Source organism: Podarcis raffonei, chromosome 11, assembly GCF_027172205.1.
Source record: "Podarcis raffonei isolate rPodRaf1 chromosome 11, rPodRaf1.pri, whole genome shotgun sequence".
NCBI lineage: Eukaryota > Metazoa > Chordata > Lepidosauria > Squamata > Lacertidae > Podarcis > Podarcis raffonei.
Genome location: NC_070612.1, coordinates 7682994 through 7698593, shown reverse-complemented (window position 1 = coordinate 7698593; position 15600 = coordinate 7682994).

The following is a 15600-nucleotide window of genomic DNA, read 5'->3' as shown; positions in this document are numbered from 1 at the left end:
AAGAAAGAAGGAGTCAAGAAGCCGAGGTTCAAGGATCAGGAAGCAAGAAGCCAAACACAGCAAGGCAGGAAGCATGTTGTTGTGGCAAAGAGCCAAAGGGAAATGCTGACCTTATATCCCTTCTCGGCTCTTGCCACCAAGTGCTGTGAGTTACCAACCGGTCTCACCTGTGCCTCTTCAGAACAAACTTAGGAAGGCCCAAGTCCTGCACAGTATTATTGGTTACAGGGCCTGGCTCCTGCACGCACACCTGACAGGAGGGAGGTCCGAATGGAAATTGCTGCTGCCTTACATCCCTGCCTAAAAACAGTTCATCTGAATCGGAGGGTTTCAAATCTGGGAAATGTGGGCCATCTTGAATTGGGTGTACTTGCCCCCAGCTCCACCACCACCATCGAGGGAGTCGATCATGCTTTAAATTCCATCCCAAGGCATGCAAGTTACTTTGCAGGGGTAGGGTTAAAGCTATTTTGTATTCTGTTCAACGTTCAGAGATGACAAAGTAGCAGTAATTACAGAGGAATTGTAAAGCAAGGTAGTGAAAGATTTAAGCAGATAAAAAAAAGAGAGAGTGAAAGAAGAAGATAGGATTTGATCATACTTCCTGCATTCATAACATCGAAAAGAAGGTTCTAATAATAGGTTTTGTATAATTTAGCAGGCTTTTGTGCATAATCTTGTGATGGAAAATGAAGACAGAAACTTCTAACATTGTGAGCAATTAAGAATTAGAAACTCTGCCCAAGTCACGGGGCTGTTCTCCATTTTTTGGTGGGGAGGGGGAAACCAGGGGAAAGACGGTTTATCTAGGGCTGTACACAAGCTTTGGGCCAAACATGGAACCCAAACTGATTCAGATCAGACACTGGGATCCATCTTGGGCAGGTTGGCTGAAGGCTGGTTGGGAGTGGTGCCTTTGGCTCCAGGGCTGCACTGCTGTGGGGGACAAGCCCCTCTTGAAATGACCATGTTGTAGGATCTGGACTCCCTCCATACAAACCAAAGGTATAAATAAGTGAATAAATCATATTTCTTAAAGCTATGACAGTCTCCACCACGTCTTCAATTCTCCAAAGGAGCACAAAGGCTGGGTGAGCACCAGGCACCCTCCTAGAATCTTGCTAACACTCGGCAGAGAGTGGGGGTGGCACCCAACTTTTGTGACACTATTAATTGAGTTATCCTCTATGACCCCAAGGGCTTTCTCCTGCTCAGTCACAACAGTTGAGACCCCATGAATGTATATATGAAATAAAGCACCAGGCAAGGATGTTGTGATTGCATCCTGCAGTGAAGATTCTGCACTGAGCTCACAGTTTGGCTAGGTGATCTCCAAAGTCCTTTCAAGCACTAAGATGGTAATAATAATAATAATAATAATAATAATAATAATAATAATAATAATATTTATACGCTGCCCATCTGGTTGGGTTTCCCCAGCTACTCTGGGCGGCTCCCAATAGAATATTAAAAACACGACAAAAAACTAAACATTAAAAATTTCCCTAAACAGGGTTGCCTTCAGATGTCTTCTAAAAGTCAGATAGTTGTTTATTTCCTTGACATCTGGTGGGAGAGCGTTCCACAGGGCAGGCGCCACTACTGAGAAGGCCATCTGCCTGGTTCCCTGTAACCTCACTTCTCGTAGGGAGGGAATTGCCAGAAGGCCCTCGGAGCTGGACCTCAGTGTCCGGCCTGGACGATGGGGGTGGAGACGCTCCTTCAGGTATACTGGGCTGAGACCGTTTCGGGCTTTAAAGGTCAGCACCAACACTTTGAATTGTGCTCGGAAACGTACTGGGAGCCAATGCAGATCTCTGAGGACCGGTGTTATGTGGTCTCAGCGGCCGCTCCCAGTCACCAGTCTAGCTGCCGCATTCTGGATTAGTTGTAGTTTCCAGGTCACCTTCAAAGGTAGCCCCACATAGAGCACATTGCTGTAGTCCAGGCGGGAGATAACACTTTCTCCTGGCTTCTGGAGGAGGTCAGATCATTTGTATATCCCATGTAGGTACCATAGACTAAAGGAATTTTGCTGCTGTGCTCAACATCCAGATGAGCATCATGCTAACGCTGCTAAAGGCAAGCTTCCACTTTGTCTTCTTTGGCAGCAGCTGCTGGTGCTGATGCAGCGTTTAACACAAGTCAGATTGTGGAAATTGACTGTGTCCTTGTCGGTCTGGAAGCCTATGCTCTGAGAGCCAAAAGCACCAATGGAGATGGATAATGAGACAGATGCAGTCATGAAAATAAGTAGCATTATGCTGAGCACTGTCTTTTTGCATGTGCCGATTATTTCTCCTGCATATTTTATTCTGTTTTTACTCTTCGCCATCAATTGATGTGAAAATAAATTGCATTCGAAAATTACCAAAGAGGAGACAAAACTGGTCCAATTCTCATGAGAGATCTCTGGCTCCCAGTACATTTCCGGGCACAATTCAAAATGTTGGTGCTGACCCTTAAAGCCCTAAGTGGCCTCAGCCCTGTATACCTGAATGGGCATCTCCACCCCCATAGTTCTGCCTGGGCACTGAGGTCCACCTCTGATGGCCTTCTGGTAGTTCCTTCACTGTGAGAAGTGAAGCTACAGGGAAACAGGCAGAGGGCCTCCTCAGTAGTCCACCCTCTGGAATGCCCTCCCATCAGATGTCAAGGAGATACACATGCAACGTTCAATGAGTATACATTGAGTGTAGCTGAGCTGCGCAAACCAACAATTGCCCATTCTTGCACATGAATATGACATCTGTTGAGACAGCTTGTACCTGTGTTGAGTGTAATGTATGATGAAGTCTTCTGACATCCTGGAAATCAGGGGCCTGGACACAAAGCCTTAATGGCTCTAGGATAGAGAGAGAGAGAGAGCTCTGCTGAGGACTGCAGCATTTACAGGGCAAAATTTAACAGTGACAATATATTGTTTGTTAAATCTTAGTAACAAAGCAGCAGCATCCTTTTATGTTTCTGAAAGGTGCTTTGGACGTGTAAAAGTAAAGGTAAAGGGATCCCTGACCATTAGGTCCAGTCGTGACCGACTCTGGGGTTGTGGCGCTCATCTCGCTTTATTGGCTGAGGGAGCCAGTGTACAGCTTCCGGGTCATGTGGCCAGCATGACTAAGCCACTTCTGGCGAACCAGAGCAGCACATGGAAATGCCGTTTACCTTCCCGCTGGAGCGGTACCTATTTATCTACTTGCACTTTGACGTGCTTTCGAACTGCTAGGTTGGCAGGAGCAGGGACCGAGCAATGGGAGCTCACCCCGTGGCGGGGATTTGAACCACCGACCTTCTGATTGGGAAGCCCTAGGCTCTGTAGTTTAACCCACAGCGCCACCCGCATCCCTCTTTGGACGTGTAGTGCTATTCAAAAAACTACAAGAGAAGCAAAAGTTTTGATAAATATGAGATCTAGTTGTGCTCATCAACTGGCATTTCAAGGGAGAGGACATCAAAGCCAATCACATCAAGCCAAGCACATACAGTGGTACCTCGGGTTACAGACAACTCAGGTTACAAACACTTCAGGTTACAGACTCCGCTAATCCAGAAGTAGTACCTCGGGTTGAGAACTTTACCTCAGGATGAGAACAGAAATCATGCGCCAGTGGTGTGGCGGCAGCAGGAGGCCCCATTAGCTAAAGTGGTACCTCAAGTTAAGAATGGTTTCAGGTTAAGAACGGACCTCCAGAACAAATTAAGTTCTTAACCTGAAGTACCACTGTACGATGTAAGGGAATGTAATTGTGATTGCTGTGGAAAGGGAGATGATAGCACCCTGTGAAGATGCACACAGGTTGTTTATTTTGGGGGGATTATTGCGCTACTACTTCCACTTCTATTATCTAAAGGGAAAAAACCAAAACGTTTATTTTTGGAAATTATAGTAGTACTATTCACTGCTATGTCTCTGCATTTTGAAGCAGACTTTTGCACAAAATTGCTTGTGGTGGCTGTAACACTTCAGATTTCTCACAGCTTGTCTCTCCTTCTACATCTCTCTCTCTCTCTCTCTCTCTCTCTCTCTCTCACACACACACACACACACCACCTATCCCTACATAGTAACACCACACCACCCCTTGCATTAAGTGAGATGTTGGAGTACAACTCTGTTTAATGATATTAACATACTGCAGCCTGGGTATGGCTTTTCTTTTGATGTGTTAATTAGCCTGGGTTATGCAAAACAGCATGTAAATAGAGGTCTCCAGAGCTTGGGTGGAAGGGAGAATTTTTAAAAATGCAAATCATTCACGAGGAGATGCATCCTAAAAATAAGCTGGAGTGAACATATGGGGAGGGCACCCATCTCTGAATGTGGATGGGTGTATGCTTTGAATGCAGAAGACCCTGGATTCAGCATTCAGCAGATGACACCCAGCTCTACCTCTTCTTTAAATCAGAACCAGGGAAGGCGGTGAAGGTCCTGTGTGAGTGCCTGGAGGTGGTTGGAGGATGGATGGTAGCTAACAGATTGAGGTTGAATCCTGACAAGACACAAGTACTGTTTTGGGGGGACAGGGAGCGGGTAGGTGTGGGGGATTCCCTGGTCCTGAATGGGGTAACTGTGCCCCTGAAGGACCAGGTGTGCAGCCTGGGAGTCATTTTGGACTCACAGCTGTCCATGGAGGCGCTGGTTAACTCTGTGTCCAGGGCAGCTGTCTACCAACTCCATCTGGTACACAGGCTAAGACACTACCTGCCTGCGGACTGCCTCGTCAGAGTGGTGCATGCTCTAGTTATCTCCCACTTGGACTACTGCAAGATGCTCTACGTGGAGCTACCTTTGAAGGTGACCCAGAAACTGCAATTAATCCAGAATGCGGCAGCTAGACTGGTGACTGGGAGTGGCCGCCAGGACCACATAACACCAGTTCTGAGAGATCTGCATTGGCTCCCAGTACATTTCCGAGCACAATTCAAAGTATTGGTGCTGACCTTTAAAGCCCTAAACGGCCTCGGTCCTGTATACCTGAAGGAGCGTCTCCACTCCCCATTGTTCAGCCCGGACACTGAGATCCAGCGCTGAGGGCCTTCTGGCGGTTCCCTCATTGAGAAAAGTGAGGCTACAGGGAACCAGACATAGGGCCTTCTCGGTAGTGGCACCCGCCCTGTGGAACGCCCTCCCATCAGATGTCAAAGAGATAAACAACCATCTGACATTCAGAAGACATCTTAAGCCAGCCCTGTTCAGGGAAGTTTTTAATATTTAACGCTGTACTGTTTTTAACACTTGATTGGGAGCCACTCAGAGTGGCTGGGGAAACTCAGCCAGATGGGCGGGGTATAAATAATAATAATAATAATAATTATTATTATTATTATTATTATTATTATTATTCCCAGTTCAAAGGATGTCAGGTAGCATGCTTAGAAAAGAAGTTCTGCCTGAGACTTTGGGGCACCTTCTCCTAACCAGGATGCTGGACTAGACGGACCGTTGCCCTGATCTAGCAGGCTTATCTTATCTTCTTTTTTTCCAGGTTTTCAGGCAAGAGTCATTCCAAGCCTTTCCTGGAGATGCTGAGACCTTCTGCATGCAAAGCAGATGCTCAGCCACTGAGTTATGGGCCTTCTCTCATTTAAAAGAGGATGAGACACCTTTGTGAGAAGCAGTCTATTGCCGGCTGTTAGCTGTGATGGCTAAATTCTCCCTCTTCTGAGGCAGTAGACCACTTATTACCCATCACTTGGAGAAGTGTTTTTCATGGATGGTTCGACCTTGCTATGGACAATGTCGGTCACTTAATTTTTCAGGGGCAGGGCAGGAATTTCCCCCACTTTTTAAAAAAATAATATTTATTAAAGTTTTAAAGGTTACAGAAAGAAAAAAGAAAAAACACCATATTAAACAAAAACAAAACAACACATCACAATAAGGAAAAAAGAAAAAAGAGAAAAAGAAAAAAAACAACAGAAAAATAGAATCCATTAAAAAACACAGCAAATCTTCCCATAACTTATCTTTCATTAGCTTATTTCCTTGACCTCCTCACACCTCCCTTTTTTGTGTTCTAGTTCGCTTATCTATTTCAGCAAATCCTTTCCATCTTTTCAAATTTTTGTCCTGTAATTTATCTTAATATAATGTAACTTTACTTTCCCTCCTTTCACCAATTAACAGTCAGTTTTTTCCTAATCCTTTATAACATTTCTACTAAAACCACATAACTTCATTCCAACATCCTTCTAACATTCATTAATTTTACAATGTTTCTGTAAATAGTCTTTAAATTTCTTCAAATCTTCTTCCACCGACTCTTCTCCCTGGTCTCGGATTCTGCCAGTCATTTCCGCCAGTTCCATGTAGTCCATCACCTTCATCTGCCATTCTTCCCGGGTGGGTAAATCTTGTGTCTTCCAGTACTTTGCAATAAGTATTCTTGCTGCTGTTGTAGCATACATAAAGAAAGTTCTATCCTTCTTTGGCACCAATTGGCCGACCATGCCCAGGAGAAAGGCCTCGGGTTTCTTCAGAAAGGTATATTTAAATACCTTTTTCATTTCATTGTAGATCATCTCCCAGAAAGTCTTAATCCTTGGGCATGTCCACCAAAGGTGAAAGAATGTACCTTCAGTCTCTTTGCATTTCCAACATTTATTATCGGGCAAATGATAAATTTTTGCAAGCTTGACTGGTGTCATGTACCACCTGTAGATCATTTTCATTATTCATGCCTTAAGAGAGAATATAATATAAAGAATATAAGGAATTTTCCCCACTTGGCTAATTGGTACCACCATGGGGGTTTTTACCTAGCTCATAGCAACCGTCACAACTTTGTAAGGCAGATAGGCATTGAGTAAGCCTCAGTATACCTGAAGGAGCGTTTCCATTCCCATCGTTCTGCCCAGACTCTGAGGTCCAGCTCCGAGGGCCTTCTGGCAGTTCCCTCGCTGCGAGAAGCCAAGCTACAGGGAACCAGGCAGAGGGCCTTCTCAGTAGTGGCACCTGCCCTGTGGAACACCCTCCCACCAGATGTCAAAGAGAAGCTTTTAATGTTTAATAGACTATTGTATTTTAATATTCTGTTGGAAGCCGCCCAGAGTGGCTGGGGAAACCCAGCCAGATGGGCAGGGTATAAATAAATTAATATTATTATTATTATTATTATTATTATTATTATTATTATTATTATCATCATTATCATTACTACTATTATTATTATTATTTGGAGGGGAGGTTGTAACCTCTGCCTTTATCTGCCTCCACAAGGAAGGGTATCTGGTTAAAAGGATCAAGGAGGAGTGGCTCCTGTCTGCTATCCAACAGGGGCTAGGGGCATACCACTTCTCCAACGGGGACCACTTGGTGGCTGCCCCAATTTGACCTAGGTCATAGGGCATTCCCTCCCCATCTTCACCTTTAGACTGACATGGGCAGTTGCTTACCACAACGTCTATGGCCAAACCTCACATCTGTAACAAATGAAGTTGTGGCCTTATTTGATCCCAAACCAATATCCTGTGTGGTGTCTAGTTATTTACACCTTAGGGAACAGGCTGGTCATGAAGCCTCAATACACAAGTTTGGGGGAACGGTAGAGGCGAGCCTTAATACTCTTGTTCGTTGTTTTAGCAACAGGTTTAAGAAGAATTGGAGTTTTGGTCTCCACCATAGACTCAGCCTGCAAGTAGACCTCATGGCTATAACCTCCAGCTATATTTTTCTGCTTTGTGGTTTATTAATCTTCCTCATCCAACCATACCCTGCTTTGTCTAACTTCTTGCTTAATGAAGAGTTCTGGAGAACTCCAAAACTTGACACATTTCTCTGATTTCTTCTGGTTAGTCCTAATAAAGACAACTGTGGACTTTTGAAATTCTCCCCCTGTCCTTTTGTTTCCAGAGACAGATAAAATATCTCCCCCACCAACACTTCCTTAACGAGAAATTCATTCCTAAATTCCTTCACAATGTACTAATTCAGTAACCAACTCCAGTGTCAAGGAATCAGTGCACTGGCAATATTAAGCACTACTCAGTTCTGGTTTTGGGATGCGGGTGGCACTGTGGGTTAAACTACAAAGCCTAGGACTTGCCGATCAGAAGGTCGGCGGTTTGAATCCCCGCGACGGGGTGAGCTCCTGTTGCTCGGTCCCTGCTCCTGCCAACCTAGCAGTTCGAAAGCACATCAAAGTGCAAGTAGATACATAGGTACCACTCCAGTGGGAAGGTAAACAGCGTTTCTGTACGCTGCTCTGGTTCGCCAGAAGCGGCTTAGTCATGCTGGTCACATGACCCGGAAGCTGTACGCCGGCTCCCTCGGCCAATAAAGCGAGATGAGCGCCGCAACCCCAGAGTCTGGACCTAATGGTCAGGGGTCCCTTTACCTTTACCTTTGGACCGCAATCTAAGGAACGCCTGTTCCAGCAAATTATTTGACCAGGATCAATGAGTCAAAGAAAACTCTGGCAGACAGTGGCAGGTAGAAGCAAAGGATTCTGGGAGCTGCATTGATAATTTTTAAACCAATTCAGAGATGACATTGGGGCAGATGTTCCATACGCAAGAGCCACTAGGAGAGCTTCATAAAAAATGTCAGGATGTTCAAAGTCTTATTTCCTCAGATATTGCCACCTTCCCCCACAGTGGCATGGTGTAGACAGCATATTTATCTACAATAATGGAGATGTAATTTTTGCAGGGCAAACGTGACTATCAAACAGAGCATCAATGTGTTTCAAGAATCACGAGACTAAGGCTGGGCTGAAAATTTTATTTATTTATTTTTAAAGCAGTCATAATAGGAAAGGTTTAGGAGACGAATGAGGGTCCCTTCTCTACCCAACTTATTCTTCTTCTTTTTTCAGCCATCAGCCTGGGTTTCACAGCAGCATGGACAGCAAAAATAATATATTAAAAGTCATGGAAAAAATGTCCTTTATAAGGCAACAAGTTTCTAAACAGTTTTGTCAATAGAAAAAACAACAGTCGAAACAAGCAGTGACTTCCTTATTTATTTTATCCTGTTGGTGAACTACATAAAATCAACAGTAAAATTATATTCATAAAACAAGTGGCTGCCAAGACCACATAACACCGGTCTTGAAAGACCTGCATTGGCTCCCAGTACATTTCCGAGCACAATTCAAAGTGTTAGAATCATAGAATCATAGAGTTGGAATAGACCACAAGGGCCATCGAGTCCAACCCCCTGCCAAGCAGGAAACACCATCAGAGCACTCCTGTCATATGGTTGTCAAGCCTCTGCTTAAAGACCCCCAAAGAAGGAGACTCCACCACACTCCTTGGCAGCAAATTCCACTGTCGAACAGCTCTTACTGTCAGGAAGTTCTTCCTAATGTTTAGGTGGAATCTTCTTTCTTGTAGTTTGGATCCATTGCTCCGTGTCCGCTTCTCTGGAGCAGCAGAAAACAACCTTTCTCCCTCCTCTATGTGACATCCTTTTATATATTTGAACATGGCTATCATATCACCCCTTAACCTCCTCTTCTCCAGGCTAAACATGCCCAGCTCCCTTAGCCGTTCCTCATAAGGCATCGTTTCCAGGCCTTTGACCATTTTGGTTGCCCTCCTCTGGACACGTTCCAGTTTTTCAGTGTCCTTCTTGAACTGTGGTGCCCAGAACTGGACACAGTACTCCAGGTGAGGTCTGACCAGAGCAGAATACAGTGGCACTATTACTTCCCTTGATCTAGATGCTATACTCCTATTGATGCAGCCCAGAATTGCATTGGCTTTTTTAGCTGCCGCATCACACTGTTGGCTCATGTCAAGTTTGTGGTCAACCAAGACTCCTAGATCCTTTTCACATGTACTGCTCTCAAGCCAGGTGTCACCCATCTTGTATTTGTGCCTCTCATTTTTTTTTGCCCAAGTGCAATACTTTACATTTCTCCCTGTTAAAATTCATCTTGTTTGTTTTGGCCCTGTTCTCTAATCTGTCAAGGTCGTTTTGAAGTGTGATCCTGTCCTCTGGGGTGTTAGCCACCCCTCCCAGTTTGGCGTCATCTGCAAATTTGATCAGGATGCCCTTGAGTCCATCATCCAAGTCATTGATAAAGATGTTGAATAAGACCGGGCCCAAGACAGAACCCTGTGGCACCCCACTAGTCACTCTTCTCCGGGATGAAGAGGAACCATTGATGAGCACCCTTTAGGTTTGGTCAGTCAGCCAGTTACAAATCCACTGAGTGGTAGCATAGTCAAGACCACATTTTACCAGCTTCTTTACAAGAATATCATGGGGCACCTTGTCAAATGCCTTGCTGAAATCAAGGTAGGCTACATCCACTGCGTTCCCTTCATCTACCAGGCTTGTAATTATGTCAAAAAACGAGATCAGGTTAGTCTGACATGACTTATTTTTCAGAAATCCATGCTGACTATTGGTGATCACAGCATTCCTTTCTAGGTGCTCACAGACTGTTTGCTTAATGATCTGCTCCAGAATCTTCCCTGGTATTGATGTCAGACTGACTGGGTGGTAATTATTTGGGTCCTCTCTTTCCCCCTTTTTGAAAATAGGGACAACATTTGCCCTCCTCCAGTCTGCCGGGACTTCGCCTGTTCTCCAGGAATTCTCAAAGATGACTGCCAGTGGTTCTGAGATCACATCTGCCAGTTCTTTTAATACTCTTGGATGCAGTTCATCTGGCCCTGGAGACTTGAATACATCTAAACTAGCCAAGTATTCTTGTACTATCTCCTTAGTTATTCTGGGCTGTGTTTCCTCTGCTGAATCATTTGCTCCAAATTCTTCAGGTCGGTCATTGTTTTCTTTATCGGAGAAGACTGAGGAAAAGAAGGCATTGAGGAGTTCAGCCCTTTCTGTGCCCCTTGTTTGCATTTCACCATCTTCTCCTCTGAGTGACCCCACTGTTTCTTTGTTCTTCCTTTTGCTACGAACATACCCATAAAAGCCTTTTTTTGTTGCTTTTAACCTCTCTAGCAAGCCTGAGTTCATTCTGTGCTTTAGCTTTTCTGACTTTGTGTCTACACGTGCTGGCTATTTGTTTGAATTCCTCTTTGGTGGTTTCCCCCCTTTTCCATTTTTTGTACACATCCTTTTTTAATCTTAACTCAGTTAAAAGTTCTTTAGATAGCCACCCTGGCTTCTTTAGGCACCTTCCATGTTTCCGTCTCATTGGTATTGCCTGAAGTTGTGCTTTTACTATCTCCCTCTTAACAAACTCCCAGCCATCATGAACTCCCTTTCCTTTTAGTATTACTGTCCATGGGATCTCTCCCAGCACTTCCCTAAGCTTTATGAAGTCGGCTTTCTTAAAGTCAAGAAATTGAGTCCTAGTATGCTTGGCTGCTCCTTTCCACTGTATAGTAAACTTCAGAAGAGCATGATCACTCGCGCCTGATGATCCTTCCACTTCTACCCCACTAACCATGTCATCAACATTGGTTAGGACCAGATCTAAAATGGCTGTTCCTCTTGTTGCTTCTCCCACTTTCTGGACAATGAAGTTGTCTGCAAGGCCAGTGAGGAATCTGTTTGACCTTATGCTCTTGGCTGAGTTTGACATCCAACAAATATCCGGGTAATTGAAGTCCCCCATTACTACTATCTCCCTTCCTTTTGCACGCTTGGCCATCTGTTCCAGGAAGGCATCATCTAGGTCCTCCATTTGGCTTGGGGATCTATAGTAAACTCCCACAATGAGGTCACTGTTATTCTTCTCTCCCTTAATTTTGACCCAAATGCTCTCACTTTGGCTTTGAGGTTCTAAATCTTGGATATCTTCACAGGTATACACATCCCTGACATATAACACCACTCCTCCTCCTTTCTTGTCTGGTCTGTTTCTCTGAAATAGATTGTATCCCTCCATTATTACATTCCAATCGTGGGACTTATCCCACCAGGTTTCAGTGATGCCTATTATGTCATATGTAGTTTGCTGTACCAAGAGCTCAAGCTCATCTTGTTTATTTCCCATGCTTTGCGCATTAGTGTACAGACATTGAAGTCCATTAATCATTCCCTCGTGTCTCTTATTTAAGGATTTTTTCCTCCCACTACTAGGTCTGCGTGCTGTTTGCTCCATTTGGTCTATGACATTTGGATGATCATCTTCATCAATTGATAGACTCCTACCTTCAGGAGCACTGTCTCCCTCCCCCACATTATTCAGTTTAAAGCCCTCCTGATGAGGTTTCTGAGATTTTTGGCAAAAACATTCCTCCCAACCGTTGTGAAGTGCAGCCCATCGCTTGCCAGAAGTCCATCTTCAAGAAACTGCAGTCCGTGATCTAAGAATCCAAACCGTTCCTGTTTACACCATTTGCGAAGCCAGCTGTTCACTTCCACTATTTTTCCCTCTCTCCCTGGGCCACGTTGTTCAACTGGGAGGACAGATGAGATGACAATTTGTGCATTTAATTGCTTCAATTTCCTGCCCAGAGCCTCGTAGTCTCTTTTGATCTTCTGGAGGCTATTGCTTGCAGTGTCATTGGTTCCCACATGAACCAAGAGGAAGGGGTATTTGTCAGTGGGTTTTATGATTCCTTGCAGTCGTTCAGTTACATCTTGGACCTTAGCCCCAGGGAGACAGCACACTTCCCGAGACATCTTGTCAGGCCCACAGATCACTGCTTCTGTTCCCCTCAGTAGGGAATCCCCTATCACCACTACATGCCTCCTCTTAGGTTTTTTCGGGGTTCTTCCGTGAGCTGTCCGTTCCAAGGTCGCCTGCACCTTTAAAGCCCTAAACGACCTTGGCCTTGTATACCTGAAGGAGTGTCTCCACCCCCATCATACTGCCCAGACTCTGAGGTCCAACTCCAAGGGCTTTCTGGCGGTTCCCTCACTGCGAGAAGCAAAGTTACAGGGAACCAGGCAGAGGGCCTTCTCGGTAGTGGCACCCGCCCTGTGGAACGCCCTCCCATAATATGTCAAAGAAATAAACAACCATCTGATGTTTAGAAGACATCTGAAGGCAACCCTGTTTAGGGAAGTTTTTAATGACTGATGTTTTAATGTACTTTTAATTTTTTGTTGGAAGCCACCCAGAGGTGCTGGGGAAACCCAGCCAGATGGGTGAGGTATAAATTATTATTATTATTATTATTATTATTATTATTATTATTATTACAAATTAAAAAATATCTTAGGTCAGCGTAACACATTAATAAAGCTGAATCTCACCTCTGAACTGATGTGTTTTAAATATGTGCCTGGAAATCAGTTCTGTAGGTTCTGCAGCTTGAGAATTTCTTTGCAAAATTCGGAGCAGAGTAATCCTAGATTGCTGGATGAAAGTAAGGATGGAGCTTGGGCATCAAACAGTTGAAGGCAGGTAACATTTTCAAGCAAGGGCTGCAATGCCCCCACCCCAGTGCATGGACTGTCATAGTTACACAGCTGAGTCAAAATGTGTTCACTGTTTTAGAAATTGTCTCCTTTGAGAGAGAAATCTCAGCAGAAATGTCTTGAAGGCAACATTTAAGGCAGCTGTCAGATGCAGTTGGCACTTCAGTGGAATGTCAGCTCCAATAAGACCCCAAACTGTTGTCTGAAAGTACATTTTCCAAAATGAGACCTATAAGCATACATAGATCTTCCTTTCCTGATGCAATCTGACTTAATAACTTTTCTCTAGTGGGGAATCCTGAGGTTTTGTAGCTGCTGACCAAACTGATGCTTAATTGAACAACTTCCATTCTCATTCTTTAGGGCAGTAAAAATGCTATTTATTTAAGGGAGATCTCTGTCAACTTAATTGTGGCCAGATATTGGCAAACAAGCATTTTTAAAAACAAACAAACAAGAGAAAACCATTGACACTGTCATTATTCACTCACTAGTGAATCTCCAGGTGTTCCTACCTTTGGTGGGATAGAAGTGATGAAACCTTTTGGCCTCTGGAAATTCTGTTTTATTCTTGTTGATCTCCTTTTCGTTTTTGTTTGTGAAGCAACATGCTATGTACTCTTCAAATGAAAAGCAGTATATACATTATTTTAATACTACAGTGGTACCTTGGTTCTTGAATGCCTTGGTACTCAAATGCCTTGGTTCCCAAACGCTGAAAACCCGGGAGTGTTCCAGTTTTTGTTGTTTTTTTTAATAAATTTTTATTAAATTTTCTTTTACAAATTAATCAACACAACCATATTCTCAAATTTCCAATTTTTGAACTTCCACCAGCTCCTCCATCAATCATCCATATTTTCTATTTGTTACCCATTTCCAATATATTATATTGCCAGTTAATAATATCCTTTCATCTCTCTTTCTTTTTCCAATACACCTTTGACATCACAAAGCCTCTTTAAAACCTGGGAGTGTTCCAGTTTTTGAATGTTTTTCGGGAGCCAAATGTCTGGTGTGTTTCTGGGGCACCTGCACCAATCAGAAGCTGTGCCTTGGTTTTCAAACGTTTCGGAAGTCAAACGGACTTCTGGAACAGATTAAATTCAAGAACCAAGGTACCACTGTATTTGGCGCTTTTGTTTTTGCTATTTATTTTGCGTTTTGGTTTTTGAGGGTTTTTCGGTTAATTTGTTTTTGTGACTATGGGGAACCCAGTTCACCTACTGATAGAAAGTAATGCAAAATGGATTAATTGGTTCCAGACTTTTAAAAACAACCCCTAAAACAGCAATTTAACATGATTTTTTCTTCTTCCCTGCACTGATGATAGTCATTGTTTGGATCATCAGTGCAAAGAAGAAGAAAATATCGTTTTAATTTTTATCATCTACAATACTGTCTTATTTATTTTATAGTACAGTACATTGATTATTGCTTTCATTTTATGGATCAATGGGCTCGTTAGATAGTAAAATTCATGTTAAATCGCTGTTTTAGGGGTTGTTTTTTAAAAGTCTGGAACCGATTAATCCATTTTGCATTACTTTCTATGGAAACACTTTGGTTTTGGAGCGCTTTGGTTTTGGAACGCTTTGGTTTTGGAACGCTTTGGTTTTGGAACAGAATTCTGGAATGGATTAAGTTTGAAAACCAAGGCACCACTTTACTAATGTCTACAATATTAAATCTTGTGGTAAGTGAATTATTATTATTATTATTATTATTATTATGGCTTCAACAGCAATGTTTTGAGTGAAAGAGTTTTTTTAAATTAAATTTTGAAAGTGTTATTTTCAGACCTTTCAAACAATTAGGATGTTTTTGATGTCCAGCTTCTCTGTTTCTGTTGACATGCTGTGAGTGAGTGAGGCCCAATCATCTTTACACCATTTATGGATTTCTTAATTCTCTCTCCTCTTGCAAATGGCAGTTGGTCTGACGCGGGCCTAGACTACGAGCTAATTAAATGGAGAAACATTTGAGATAAAAAGTTAATATACTAATTAAATGACAAGTATGCTTTGCAAATTGTACCTTTGGCTTCTGGAACATTTAGAGAATTAATTAGCAGTACAATCAGGCCGCTGCAGTTGTAAAATGCCAATATGGATGTGATTTGGAGACCCTGTCATTTCTGCTGTCACATCTTCCCTTTTTTTAAAAAAAAATGACACGTGTGGCTTAATGAAGGTGCTTGACTCTTGTCAGTTCGTCTCTGCAAAATTAAAACGGGTTTCTGGTGTCTGAGTGGATGGGGAAAGAGCAGAATGGGATTTAAGACAACATTGTCCCTGGCTTGGCACTAT